The following is a 13,286-nucleotide window of genomic DNA, read 5'->3' as shown; positions in this document are numbered from 1 at the left end:
CTTTCTGAGTGCTCTGTGGTGACCTAAAAGGGAAAGAAATCCAAAAGACAGGGGACATATATGTACCTATAGATAATTCACTTTTCTGTACAGCAGAAACTAACACCACATTGTAAAGCAAATATACTCCAATAAAAATTAATTAAACAGCAACAACAAAGACTTGCTTTTTAATACAGACAGAATCCCCATGTTAGCTGAAAGTTACAAAAGACCGCAAGTCTACTGTTCACTTTTTTTCTGACCTGCTCAATGTTTCATTCTACCTGGGATTTATTCAACAATGAATTTTACCCTAGTCTCCCTTACGGGGGCCTTCAGGAGGCACCAGGAGCTATTTCCCCCCTGCAACACATCCTCATCTTGTGTATCCTTTCTATTATATTTCTTATTTCCCAGGACAGTGATAAACTGAGGTGACAGTGACTTTAGCTAAGTGGAGCTTATCATTCTTGCCATTTTTTGAACCCTAATTAGGATGAGTAGTCTAGCTCACCAGAGAAGGCAATGGTAGCCCACTTCAGTACTCTTGCCTGGAAAATCCCATGGGCAGAGGAGCCTGGTAGGCTGCAGTCCATGGGGTCGTGAAGAGTTGGGCAGGACTGAGTGACTTCACTTTCACTTTCACTTTTTACTTTCATGCAATGGAGAAGGAAATGGCAACCCACTACAGTGTTCTTGCCTGGAGAATCCCAGGGACCGGGGAGCCTGGTGGGCTGCCGTCTATGGGGTCACACAGAGTCAGACACGACTGAAGCAACTTAGCAGTAGCATCAGCAGCAGTCTAGCTCACAAACTGATAGAGTTGTTAAAGGCAGATATTCTAGACACATTGAAGAATTTGATGCTTCAAAAAGCCAGAGCACTTTAGAGGTCATATTTTAATAATCAAAGAGCAAATATTATTTCCTCTACTCTCAAGACCATCTGTGAAATATGTTTTCTCCAATACATACAAAAATATTATACTTATTTGAATCATAGACTCAAATCTTTAAAGTGGGAGATGTTCAATACTAACGATACTTTCCAAATGAGGAACATACTGAGGATTCTAGAAGCTTGTTTCAGCTGCACCACTCATGAGAAACACAGTGGGAATTTTGACTTAGACTTGTGGGTCTGCAGGTGAGAGCTTTCTTCATGATTGGCACACATCAAGATTTTCTATTAAAATATAGTATCAGTATAAATCATGTGACAGACCATTTATAATGTTTGTTGCATTACCAGAATTACCCTGAAAAAGCAGTATATATTAGTAAAAAAAATCATGGAGCAGTGAGATACACAAACAGTGAATATAATATGTAAAACATGTATAATATGTAATATATCATGAATATATATTTATACATATATAACTTACTTTATATATAAGAAAGAGAAGCAGAGAATCAAGCTTGAAGTTAACAAAGGGTGATGTTAAGATGCCTTAACAGCAAGGCGTTATGGAATCCAAACGTTCTGGGTATTCAGCTCCCATGAAGTAATGACGGTACAAGATAACACACCAAGATCAAAACCAAAATAAATTACCCTAACCATGAGTAGAAAAGACACTTCTCACTAGGACTGGGAAGCCAACTGAAGTGAAAAATGATAGGTGATATCTGATTAAACATATGCCTAAGCCTGAACCCCAAACTTTCTGGTGACAAATCCTCTATTTAAAGAACTAACGTAAAAATCTGTTCATACATATAGGATTTCTATAGGGACGTATCAATCTTGATTCCATCACGAAAACAAAGTCACTTTAATAAAATAATGTGTCCAATACATATATTGAGATTAAATTGTGGAGAATGCTACGGCAGTTACAGTTGGAGAAATCTTCACCAATTGTAAAACCATTGCAGGTGGGAGTGAGAGAAGCAAACCTAACATCTTCATCTTAAGAATTAGGTTGGGTGGTTCTCAGGGGATTGACCGAATAGTTAGAAGCTCCTATTAGCTGCTTCAGTCAGCGGCAGGAAAATAGTGCTTTTCTTCGCTTGTTTGCCGAGAAGCCATAGTGATTCTTCAGTATGCCCACGAGTATGGAAGAAAATACCCTTTATATATTGGATGAGTTCTCTTATTGGCAAACTCTAGCTCAGTGTTTTGAAGAAAATAGAGCCTTGAAAAGGAATTCCCTTGTTTCTTCCATGCTATGCAGAGAGAAACCACAGATGAGGGTGACAATGATGCAAAATTGACATTGGACAACCCAGCACAGGCCCCAGGAGATGAATGTGCTCCCAACCCCCATAAACCTTTCTAAAACCCAGGGCCACCTGAGATTCCTTCTAAAGACAATCCCTTTAGAGAAGGGCTCACACAAGAAATTGAAAAGCATGAGTGTAAATATTTTCCTTTGAAACTGAATTTGCAAGATAAAAGAGAAAATTCACATCCAGAATCTAAGATTTAAAACAGTCAGAAATTTATCTAGCAATAAATATAGTTCAATTATTTGGAGATAAATAATGATGGAATGTGGTCCACTGGAGAAAGGAATGGCAAACCACTTCAGTATTCTTGCCTTGAGAACCTGATGAACAGTATGAAAAGGCAAAATGATAGGATACTGAAAGAGGAACTCCCCGGGTCAGTAAATGACCAATATGCTACTGGAGATCAGCGGAGAAATAACTCCAGAAAGAATGAAGGGATGGAGCCAAGGCAAAAAACAATACCCAGTTGTGGATGTGACTGGTGATAGAAGCAAGGTCTGATACTGTAAAGAGCACTACTGCATAGGACCCTGGAATGTTAGGTCCATGAATCAAGACAAATTGGAAGTGGTCAAACAGGAGATGGCAAGAGTGAATGTCGACATTCTAGGAATCAGCGAACTCAAATGGACTGCAATGGGTGAATTTAACTCAGATGACCATTATATCTACTACTGCGGGCAGGAATCCCTCAGAAGAAATGGGGTAGCCATCATGCTCAACAAAAGAGTCCAAATGCAGTATTTGGATGCAACCTCAAAAAAGACAGAATGATCTCTGTTCATGTCCAAGGTAAATCATGCAATATTACGGTATTCTAAGCCTATGCCCCAGCCAGTAACACTGAGGAAGCTGAAGTTGAACAGTTCTGTTAAAACCTACAAGACCTTTTAGAACTAACACCCCAAAAAGATGTCCTTTTCATTATAGGGGACTGGAATGCAAAAGTAGGAACTCAAGAAACACCTGGGGTAACAGGCAAATTTGGCCTTGGAGTACGGAATGAAGCAGGGCAAAGGCTAATACAGTTTTGCCAAAAGAACGCACTTCATAGCAAACACCCTCTTCCAACAACACAAAAGACTCTACACATGGACATCACCAGATGGTCAACACCAAAATCAGATTGATTATATTCCTTTTTAAAATAAATTTATTTAATCGGAAGTTAATTACTTTACAATATTGTATTTGTTTTGCCATACATCAATATGTATCCGCCACAGGTATACATGTGTTCCCCATCCTGAAACCCCCTCCCTCCTCCCTCCCCGTACCATCCCTTTGGGTTGTCCCAATGCACCAGCCCCAAGCATCCAGTATCATGCATTGAACCTGGGCTGGCAACACATTTCATATATGATATTATACATGTTTCAATGCCATTCTCCCAAATTATCCCAACCTCTCCCTCTCCCACAGAGTCCAAAAGACTGTCCTATACATCTGTGTCTCTTTTGAGCCAAAGATCGAGAAGCTCTATACAGTGAGCAAAAACAAGATGGGGAGCTGACTGTGGCTCAGATCATGAACTCCTTACTGCCAAATTCAGACTTAAATTGAAGAAAGTAGGGAAACCACTAGACCACTCACATATGACCTAAATCAAATCCCTTATGATTATACAGTGGAAGTGAGAAATAGATTTAAAGGACTGGATCTGACAGATAGAGTATCTGATGAACTATGGACGGAGGTTCGAGACATTGTACAGGAGACAGGGATCAAGACCATCCCCATGGAAAAGAAAAGCAAAAAGGCACAATGGCTGTCTGAGGAGGTCTTACAGGTAGCTATGAAAAGAAGAGAAGCAAAAAGCAAAGGAGAAAAGGAAAGATATAAGCATCTGAATGCAGAGTTCCAAAGAATAGGAAGGAGATAAGAAAGACTTCCTCAGTGATCAATGAAAAGAAATAGAGAAAAAAATAGAATGGGAAAGACTAGAGATCACTTCAAGAAAATCAGAGATACTAAAGGAAAATTTCATGCCAAGATGGGCTCAATAAAGGACAGAAATGGAATGGATCTAACAGAAGCAGAAAATACTAAGAGTTGGAAAGAATACACAGGAGAGCTGTACAAAAAAAGAGCTCCATGACCCAGATAATCATGATGGTGTGATCACTCACCTAAAGCCAGACATCCTGGAATGTGAAGCCAAGTGGGCCTTAGAAAGCATCACTATGAACAAAGCTAGCGCAGGTGATGGAATTCCAGTTGAGCTATTTTGAATCCTAAAAGATGATGCTGTGAAAGTGCTGCACTCAATATGTCAGGAAATTTGGAAAACTCAGCAGTGGCCACAGGACTGGAAAAGGTCCGTTTTCATTCCAATCCCAAAAAAAAGGCAGTGCCAAAGAATGCTCAAACTACCACACAATTGCACTCATCTCACATGCTAGTAAAGTAACGCTCAAAATTCTCCAAGCCAGGTTTCAGCAATATGTGAACCATGAAATTCCAGATGTTCAAGCTGGTTTTAGAAAAGGCAGAGGAACCAGAGATCAAATTGCCAACATCCGCTGGATTATGGAAAAAGCAAGAGAGTTCCAGAAAAACATCTATTTCTGCTTTATTGACTATGCCAAAGCCTTTGACTATGTGGATCACAATAAACTGGAAAATCTGAGAGAGGTGCGAATACCAGACCACCTGACCTGCCTCTTCAGAAACCTATATGAAGGTCAGGAAGCAACAGTTAGAACTGGACATGGAACAACAGACTGGTTCCAAATAGGAAAAGGAGTACATCAAGGCTGTATAGTCTCACCCTGCTTATTTAAATTATATGCAGAGTACATCATGAGAAACACTGGGCTGGAAGAAGCACAAGCTGTAATCAAGATTGTCGGGAGAAATATGAATAACCTCAGATATGCAGATGACACCACCCTTACGGCAGAAAGTGAAGAGGAACTAAAAGGCCTCTTGATGAAAATGAAAGGAGAGTGAAAAAGCTGGCTTAAAGCTCAACATTCAGAAAACGAAGATCATGGCATCTGGTTCCATCACTTTGTGGGAAACAGATGGGGAAACAGTGGAAACAGTGTCAGACTTAATTTTTCTGGGCTCCAAAATCACTGCAGATGGTAATTTTAGCCATGGAATGAAAAGATGCTTACTCCTTGGAAGAAAAGTTATGACCAACCTAGATAACCTATTAAAAAGCAGAGACATTACTTTGCCAACAAATGTCCATCTAGTCAAGGCTATGGTTTTTCCAGTGGTCATGTATGGATGCGAGAGTTGGACTGTGAAGAAAGCTGAGCACCGAAGAATTGATGCTTTTGAACTGTGGTATTGGAGAAGACTCTTGAGATTCCCCTGGACTGCAAGGAGATCCAACCAGTTCATTCTAAAGGAGACCAGTCCTGGGTGTTCATTCAAAGGACTGATGCTGAGGCTGAAACTCCAATACTTTGGCCACCTCATGTGAAGAGTTGACTCATTGGAAAAGAACCTGATGCTGGGAGGGATAGAGAGCAGGAGGAGAAGGGGATGACAGAGGATGAGATGGCTGGATGTCATCACCAACTCGATGGACATGAGTTTGAGTAAACTCCGGGAGTTAGTGATGGACCGGGAGGCCTGGCATGCTCTGATCATGGGGTGGCAAAGAGTTGGACACGACTGAGCAACTGAACTGAACTGAACTGATTCAAAGAGATAAAAGAAGTAGAGTTCATAATGGGCCTAGAACATTTTTACTATATATAAATCACAGAAACAAATATCTGCATTTAAATTAGTGATAGAATGTTAATTAGTTATTTATTAATTAATAAGCTAATTACTTCTATGTTAATTAGTTGGCCAATAGACTTTAGGAAAACACTCAGAACACATCACAGTGAGTTTAATGATGATGACTGAGAGCAAAAGTAGAAGAAAAAGATGATGATTGAGCCAAGGAGATGTAATGATAAAATGGATATGTGTCTAAAGGAACACAAGAAGGTAAAGAAAAGTGATAGGGAAGAAAATCTGTATTCAAATAGAAAGTGATTTCATTTTTATCTATAAATATAGAAACTTTTATCAAGGAATACAGAAAATGTGTTCTCATAGTGAAATATGACAGTAAGCTTGAGTTGAAAAGTAAAACAATCTTCACTTTCAGAACACTAAGAGTAAAGGAATACTTTTTACACACACACATATGTATGTATGTATATACGTGTGTGTATATCATGGTAATAATTGAATGTTTTAAGATAAATGATGACATCTAAGAGTCATTTAGATGACTCTTGGATTATTTCCCTGGTGGCTCAGATGGTAAAGCGTCTGCCTGCAATGTGGAAGAGCCGGGTTTGATCCCTGGGTTGGGAAGATCTCCTGGAGAAGGAAATGGCAACCCACTCCAGTATTCTTGCCTGGAGAATCCCACGGATGGAGGATCATGGTAGGCTACAGCCTATTGGGTCGCAAAGAGTCGGACAAGACTGAGTGACTTCACAAGAGTCATTTACAAATTTAAAACTTCAACAATTAACAATTTGACCTTAGAAAGTCACATAATCTTTTCAGCCTTAATTTACTCATTTGAAAAGTGGGAATAACACTATTGATTCTAACTTTAATAGTGGGTTTTTCAGAATAAAAAAGAAGCTATACTATTTTGAAGTTACTAAAGAAAATGTAGAGGAAATTATAAATATGAGCTACTTGTTAGTAACCTTAATGATTTGAAAACTTAAAATGTCATTCTTTATCTCTCTCCATTTAATCATTTTTCAAATATCTAATATATTCATCAATATGAAAAAAATAAAATAAGAAAATTATTGGAAACTATTGCAAAGAAACATGTAAAAGTGAGTGAATGACAGTTTTTTTAAAATCCTTATTTCCATTAAAGCATTCTAACTATTTAAATGATGCTATTATGTTGATTAAAATGCTATAATAGAGTACAAGTTCAAGATCAAAAACTGCTTTCAAGTATAAGAATTACCAATGATGAAGATGGGTGGTTTCAGGTTGCTCTGACCTTCTTAGAATTAGATCTAAACAAAGAAGTCTTTCAGCTTTGGAGACATCATATAAAATTGTCACTGTTCAGGACTGACCTGAGTTGTATGGAGGTGAATATGGGGGATATTACCTGTATTAATATACTGAGCTTGTGCTAATAGTTTTATTTTAAGAAAGAATAATGATTTTGAAAATTCAGACTAAGCATAAATCTTCCTGCTTGTTAAGCTTTATATAAGGCACCTTAAATCTTCAGGACATAGCAGTCATCAGTAAATCAAAAAATGAAATAATTGCAAACTCAAAATTTTGAAACAGAAATGGGAAAGAAAAAAATTATTTTTGCATTTTTTATAATGCATATTACAGAATGAAACTGCAAATAGTTTATATAATATAGCATATAATATTTAAAGAAAGTGTTTCCAGGCAGAAAAAAATTCAGTATATCAAATTCAATGATTCTTCAAAGAACAGACCCTTATAAACCCAAATTATTCTATTCAAGCATGGAATGAGTCTTTCTAATGAAAGCAGATATATGAGTAGTTTTTTTTTTTTTTTTGAACTTTTATTCCCCAAAGAGGTTAAAATAAATTTGGCCCACCTTAGTCAAAGTTACAACTTCCTTGAGGCTTATCTTCTAACAGAATCATTTACCTCTCTATTAGCCACTTTTGTCTGGGGCTTTTCTGCTTCCTCAGAGTCCCCGGTCCTGTCTGTAAGTCAAAAAATGATCTGATACCCAATTATTTGCACTTTTAAAAACATAGAATAAACTTAACTATAATTGAGTCACAATTAGATACAAAACTAATAAAGCTTTTAAGATTTTTGGTTTATAGGTGGCTCTCTAAATAGTGAGCCTTTACAACGTTACCTGACTTCCACTGGAAAGCACTGCAAATGGGTTATCGGAGAGGACAGAGACAATTCTCTGGGCCGGTATCTCGAAGAAAGAACAGAGATTTCTCATTAGCTAGACATCTTATCCAGCAGCAGAGCTTACTTGACTATACTTTCAATGTAAACAGCACAAAACATTCAATATTTCTGTGTTCCCCAAGATTGTGTTCAATCATGGTCAGTATTGAATAGCTAATTCCATACTGCATTGCTAATTCTCTAGGTATTATTATACCCAAATGAGTTGAAGAGATAAAGCTGAATTCATTTCCTGACATGGTAACAGAGAATACTACCTCAGCAGAGTGGGAAGAGATGTTGATTGAGATTTTAAAGTTTGGCTTCAGGTAGATCATTGTATGTGGAGGCTTTGTTAGGATCAAGTAAGAATTATGATAAAATTGTTTATGATTGTGGACGTAGAAAAGAGAGAATTTTGAGGCAAGTAGTACAAAAGGTCTTAACATGTATCTTTCAGTAAGTTCTTGGAATGTAAAATAAAACACTTGGTAATTGCTATCTTCTAGGCAAGAGTTGTCTGTAATACTAACATGAAATTGATGAAGTCAGCAGAGGAGGAAAGGCGTGTTAATGTAGACAGTAAGCTGTGCAATGGAGTCTCAGTTCTCAGCAGGAAATCCCCACAAAACAATATCAAAACTGATGAAGCAAGACAAGAAAGCAGACACCAGAACAGAGAAACAGCAGGCTCAATGAAGAGCAACATTTGAACACAAAGAAAAACAAAATGATAAGATTGGATCTTAAAGGAACTATGGCTTTAAACACACACAGACAGAGTAATTTTTTTTTTTGATTCATAGACTAAATAGCAAGATGGATATTGCTGAAAAGTAAACTAACAGGCATATGAAGATTGCTCCCAATGGAATAAGGGATTGTAAAGTATGAAAAAAGAGGTAAGAAATTTGGGAAAATCATGTTAATTTCCAACATCCAAATTGCTTGAATGCCAGAAAGAGAATACTATGGAATCAATGATTCAAAAATCAGTTTCTAATACTCAGTATGGTGAATATAGACATCAATATTGTATTTTAGTTCATCAAACTGGATAAGACTGGGTCTTAATTATCCTCAAAAAAGAAATGCTGATTATGTAATGCTATAGAAATGCTAAGTATTGGTACAATGGCCATCATATTATGGCACATAAATGTGTCAAATCAACCTATTGTACACCTTAAATGTATACAATGTTATATGTAAAAAATATTTCAGTTAAATATACAAATATTAATATAAATAAAAAATTAGTTTTACCTAAGTAAGTTTTAAAATAGAATTAATTATGCATTTGTATCCTAACCAAATATTTTGTTTTTAAACTCAAGCGAAAAACATTTAAAGGCTTACCTGGTGGCTTAGTGGTAAAGAATCCACCTGCCAATGCAGGAGACACAGATTTGATCCCTGGGTCAGGAAGATCCCTGGAGGAGAAACTGGCAACCCACTCCAGTATTCTTGCCTAGGAAATCCCATGGACAGAGGAGCTTGGCGGGCTATAGTCCATGCGGTTGCAAAAGAGTCAGACATGACTGAGCAACTAGTAAACAACAATAATAGCAAACATTTATGCTTCACAGAGCAATATTCTGCTATTCATAAAAGCAGAAGAGTATTTCAACTGCTGAAAAGGCCCTGAAATCATAGTCTCTGAGAGTTCTAGAAACTGTCTCTTATACAGTGAGCAAAATCTTACGTCAGAGATGATCCAATCTAGGATACAAGTCTCTTCTTCAACATTTCCTTAAGTCCAAGAGTGCTGAGAAACTCTTCATGTCTGAAAATCTGAGGAGTGGAAAGTCTATATGTCCCATAAAGTGAAAGAGTGTTCCCATTGTCTGGAATTCCCTCTCCTATGTGTGCAGGTCAGGAAGCAACAGTTAGAACTGGACATGGAACAACAGACTGGTTCCAAATAGGAAAAGGACTATGTCAAGGCTGTATATTGTCACCCTGCTTATTTAACTTCTAAGTAGAGTACATCATGAGAAATGCTGGACTGAAAGAAACAAAAGCTGGAATCAAGATTGCCGGGAGAAATATCAATAACCTCAGATATGCAGATGACACCACCCTTATGGCTGAAAGTGAAGAGGAGCTAAAAAGCCTCTTGATGAAAGTGAAAGAGGAGAGTGAAAAAGTTGGCTTAAAGCTCAACATTCAGAAAACGAAGATCATGGGATCTGGTCCCATCACTTCACGGGAAATAAATGGGGCAACAGTAGAAACAGTGTCAGACTTTATTTTTTTGCGCTCCAAAATCACTGCAGATGGTGACTGCAGCCATGAAATTAAAAGACGCTTACTCCTTGGAAGAAAAGTTATGACCAACCTAGATAGCATATTCAAAAGCAGAGACATTACTTTGCCGACTAAGGTCCGTCTAGTCAAGGCTATGGCTTTTCCTGTGGTCATGTATGGATGTGAGAGTTGGACTGTGAAGAAGGCTGAGCGCCGAAGAATTGACGCTTTTGAACTGTGGTGTTGGAGAAGACTCTTGAGAGACCCTTAGACTGCAAGGAGATCCAACCAGTCCATTCTGAAGGAGATCAGCCCTGGGATTTCTTTGGAAGGAATGATGCTAAAGCTGAAACTCCAATACTTTTGCCACCTCATGCGAAGAGCTGACTCATTGGAAAAGACTCTGATGCTGGGAGGGATTGGTGGCAGGAGGAGAAGGGGATGACCGAGGATGAGATGGCTGGATGGCATCACTGACTCGATGGACGTGAGTCTGAGTGAACTCCGGGAGATGGTGATGGACAGGGAGGCCTGGCGTGCTGCGATTCATGGGGTCGCAAAGAGTCGGACACGACTGAGCGACTGAACTGAACTGAACTGAGCTGATGAGTGCACAAAGTAGACTGATGGCATGTCAATTGTCCCCAAACTTTACTTAACTTTTTGTCCCCAAACTTTACTTAACTTTTTTAAACGGAATCTTTATCCAGTTAGATTATTTTCTGAGTAGTTGGGTTGAGTTATCTCAGTTAATTTTGATAATATTTTCCTAACAACATCCATGTTGCCTGTTATCACAAGATACATTGTTCCACACCTTTTATTTCTTTGTATATTCTGTTTAGTTGCTAAGTTATGTCCAACACTTTTGTGACCACATGAACTGTACCCTTCCTGTCTCTTCTGTCCATGAGATTCCCCAAACAATATTACTGAAGTGGGTTGCAGTTTCCATATCCAGGGTATCTTCCTGATCCAGGAATCAAACCCACGTCTCCTGCATTGCTGGTGGATTGTTTCTGTTGCAGGGCAATTTATTTCTACATCAGGATGTAAAATTCCTTGAGAAAGGTATATTGAAACAGTTCCATTTTACTAAGGAATGTGAGCATGTTTCTCTAAAGTGGTTATTCAGAAACATAAGTACCATCTGTCAATTGCTCATCACAGATGACACAAGATAGTTAGAATGCTTAGAATGCTATTTTGGGGCAGGGACCACTATCCTATCTTTGAGCAGGTAAAGAAAATCTTGCTAAAATGACCTTTTATTACCAGCTTCATCGTCTCTTTAGGTTCATAAAGACTGTTAGCTATATTCAGAGGAAAAACAAGAGTCCCACCTGACTCTGGTACCCACCATTAAAGTCAGGCTTAGATAACATCTACTAATTTTGATCTGAATAAAATCATCTAATTTTATTCATTTTCATTTTGAACACTGACACAATACTTACCTTTATACAGTTTATCATAGAGGTTACATGCTAATGGGACAGAAGGTGATATATTCCATTTTTTCTTTTCCTCATTGTTAAATAAAAACAAATCTGGATTTACTAAGGAGAAATTGTATTTGAAAGGAATATTGCAAGGGTGAAAAAGACTATAGGGAGAACAATCTGATCATAAGGCTTTTGAGTATCTCAAAGGTTAGGAAAAGTTTTCTTTTATAGGGAGAAATGCACAAGGTTAAAAGGAACTGCATGAGGGGGAATGAGATGAAAGGGTGGCATTATCGGAAAGGAGATCAGAGAATGTTTCACTCTGAGGCCAACCTATTCTCAGGAAGGGCTGTTATAGAAAAGTTGTATGCTGCCCAAAATTAGGGACCTGGAGAAGGAGAGAAGCTTAGCCAAAGTTTGTGTTGTTTTGTTTAACAAGCATTTGTTCTGACTGATCAGTGGGGACTTGCGGTTTGGCTTCTAATTAATGAAGCAAAGAATGAGAATTGGGGAGGTGCGGGTCTGGGTTCGTTACAGGAGTACAACGGGAACATCCATGATTCTTATCTAAATCATGTGGGGAAGAGAGGTTCATCACAGTGGACCTTTTCCATGGAACACAAAAGGGTAGAGGATTTCTTAACTTTTGCTATTTTTCAGAATTACAGGGCTCAGGTAAAATTCAGTACTGTCATCATAAAGAACATTTTAGATAGGCATCAGAGATGCTCAAAATATATCTTGAAATTTCAAAGCAGAGTTCTATAAAAACACTTACAGTCATCCTGTGAGGTTAGAAGTGAAATATTTAGAAGTTCTTCTTTCAATAAAAGCCTGAATCGAGCTGCTGCATTTATTGTTTATTCTGAGGGGCACATGTATACATACAACAAAATAAAAATGATGTCTGTTAGTATTTAAACACCTGAAAACTATAATACTTCTATCTCAAAATGGTAATATTTTTATGTTTTTATGGATTACATATAAGTTTTGCCAACACAGAAAAATCTAGAACAGGTAGCCTGGGCCTCTATTTTCTGACTCAAAATGTAGCACATGAGTAGATGATTACTCCAAAGTTACATATAGTATATAACTCTTAAAATAATTATAAAATATGGAATATTATGTAGAATATAAAGTGCCATTCTACAATATGTTTTCCAAAATTTGAAACTATAGATTTTAAGTGTGGCCAGTCTTTCAAAGCTGATTCTGCTGTTTGCTGCAGAATCAATAGTTTTGCCATTAGGTTTGTCACCTTGGTAAGTTGTTAAGTCCTTTGTGCCTTATTTTCTACATCTTTAAATTGATTACTCCAATGCCCACTAACTTAAGTGAGCTTGGGAATGTAAAATTGACTTATTGCATGTGGATTAATGTGCCAATAAAACAAAACACCAGAAATACAAGGGATAAATTTTTGAATTAATAAGTTCCCTTATGAATGAATTCTGATAATAAGGAT

Source organism: Ovis canadensis, chromosome 1, assembly GCF_042477335.2.
Source record: "Ovis canadensis isolate MfBH-ARS-UI-01 breed Bighorn chromosome 1, ARS-UI_OviCan_v2, whole genome shotgun sequence".
Taxonomy (NCBI): Eukaryota; Metazoa; Chordata; class Mammalia; order Artiodactyla; family Bovidae; genus Ovis; species Ovis canadensis.
This window is presented reverse-complemented; position numbering follows the sequence as displayed.